This window comes from Tenrec ecaudatus, chromosome 2 (genome assembly GCF_050624435.1).
Source record: "Tenrec ecaudatus isolate mTenEca1 chromosome 2, mTenEca1.hap1, whole genome shotgun sequence".
NCBI lineage: Eukaryota > Metazoa > Chordata > Mammalia > Afrosoricida > Tenrecidae > Tenrec > Tenrec ecaudatus.
In genome coordinates this window covers 25,969,018-25,971,394 of record NC_134531.1, presented here as the reverse complement: position 1 = coordinate 25,971,394, position 2,377 = coordinate 25,969,018, and the positions used below count along the sequence as shown (strand labels likewise).

The 2,377-nt window shown below is 36.3% G+C and overlaps 1 non-coding gene across 1 annotated transcript; it reads right to left on the bottom strand.

Annotated features, from left to right (window-relative positions):
• Positions 1 to 770: 770 nt before the first annotated feature.
• Positions 771 to 934, bottom strand: LOC142441936 (U1 spliceosomal RNA). The gene has a single exon (XR_012783213.1). It is a non-coding gene; the product is annotated as a U1 spliceosomal RNA (small nuclear RNA).
• Positions 935 to 2,377: the final 1,443 nt, after the last annotated feature.

The following is a 2,377-nucleotide window of genomic DNA, read 5'->3' as shown; positions in this document are numbered from 1 at the left end:
AAACTGGTGGTTTAGAACAGCTGATGTGTTTGAATTGCTGACCATGAGACCCACAGCCTAACGTATCACCATCATGCCACTAGGGCTACTTCTGGAAGACAATACTATTTAAAAATATTACACACATTTTTACATTTTGTACTTTGGTATAAGTGCTATGGAAAATAAATTAACGTTCAAAATTATTTGAATTAAGCACAGTGAATCCTGGTGGTGTTGTGTTTACATAGTGCACTGTGATCCACAAATTCAGCAGTTCAAAGCCACCAGATGCTCTGAGGGAGAAAGAGAGGACTTTATATGTCAGTAAAGGGTGATGGTCTCTGAAACTTACAGGGGCACACCTACTTTGTCCTAGATCTGCCCTGGTGCATTGCTATGAGTCAGTATCAACTAGACAGATAGAAGTGAGATTTGGGGGTGGATTTTTTTTTAAATAGTAATTCTTGTTAATTTCAGGTCAAATAAAAGACCGTAAAATACATTAGACATAATTTCCACATATGGTAACTTTTTCACTATTTTTAAAAAATTCGTATCACCTTGCTAGATGCCTGGTACAAAGTATGGAGTATCATGGGTTCATACTATTATATTGGTACATATTAGTATGTTATACTAATCTAACAGTATCATAAATGAATGAAACAATATTAAAACACTATATGGTGCTTCTGAGTGTCTGAAAACCTGAGTAACATGGCTCAGCTAACCTGAAATTGAGTCCATAATGTAAGATTAAACATAGATTTTTTTTTAAATTTTTTTTTTAGGGGAGAGCGCGAACGCAGTCCCCCACTACCACAAATTATGCAGTCGAGTTTCCCACATTTGGAGAAATCGCAGGGGTCAGCACATCCGGAGTGCAATGGATAAGCCTCGCCCTGGGAAAACCACCTTCGTGATCATGGTATCTCCCCTGCCAGGTAAGTATTAAACATAGATTCTTATACATTCAGGGATTAGAATGCATTTCACCATTTAATAACATATATATTTAATAATATACATATATTCCATTGGGTGACACGTCATCACTTTTTCCACTTAAGTAAAAACCTGATGAGCTAGAGGTCTTAGGTGCTTTGCTCCTTAATATCTAATGCTCTAATTTCTCCCCAATACTGAATTCTTAAAAATAAATGCCTACAAAAGAAACTTCCATGAATACGTTTTAAACATAGGTACTCATTAGAAAACCATAAAGAAATAACTTTCTCATCATATTTTAAAGAGAAAGAACTCAAGAAAAAAATTTAAGCCTCCAGTTTCAATACTGAAAGATTTTAACAGGCAAAATATTGAATGTTGCAGGTAGCATCTAAATAAAACAAAAGTAATCCAAAGTCATTGCACCAAAAATGAACTACTTGACATTCACTCATTTCGAGAGGTAGTATACGAGCAAAAGCCAATAGTACTGAATAAAGAAGTCTAAACCTCACTGAAAGCATTACCCCAAACAAGTCTCCAGATATTTATGTAATACCAATTAAAATAGTTCAACATGCTGATGAAACACAGGAAGAAGTTATTCATCTATGTCAGGAAATTTGGAAGACTACATTTCCAACTTACTGGAAAAGATCCATATTTGTACTCCTTTAAAATAATTAAAAATGCCCAATAGAATGCTAAAATTACTGAACAAGATTACTGACATCAGATTGATATCATTCCTTGATATCAGCAATGTTTGCAGCAGTACAATGGAAAGGGAAGCCAGAGGCTCGGACCAGATTCAGAAATGATGTGGAGCACAGGTTATGACTGATGATGTCAGATACATCTTGGCTGAAAGCAGTGACTACCAGGAAGATGTTTACTTCTGTTTCATGTACTGTACAAATCCATTCAATGGCGTGGATCATGACAGATTATGGATTGTCTTGAGAAGCAAGGAAATACAGGAACACTGAATTGTGCTTAGGCAGAACCTGTCCATCCATCAAGAGGCAGTTGTGTGAACAGAACAAGGAGCCATGGTTTAAAATAAGGAAGGTGTGAGTCAAGGTTGAATCCTCTCACCACACTTACTCAATCTGTATGCAAATAAGCAGAGAAGGTGGATTAAAGGAAAAATATTTCAGTATCAGGATTGGAAGAAGACTTGTTAATAATCTGTGATATGCAGATGACACAATCTTGCTCACTGAAAGTGACAGCTTGAAGCACTTACTGATGAAGAACAAGGACTGCAGTCTTCAGTATGAACTAAACTCAATGTAAACAAAACAAAAATCCCCACAACTGGGCCATTAGATAACAGCATGATAAAAGGAAAATAGATTGAAGCTGCCAATGATCTCATCTTGCTTGGATCCACAATGAATGCTTATGGAAGCAGCAATCAATAAATCAAAGGTCGCGTTGCACT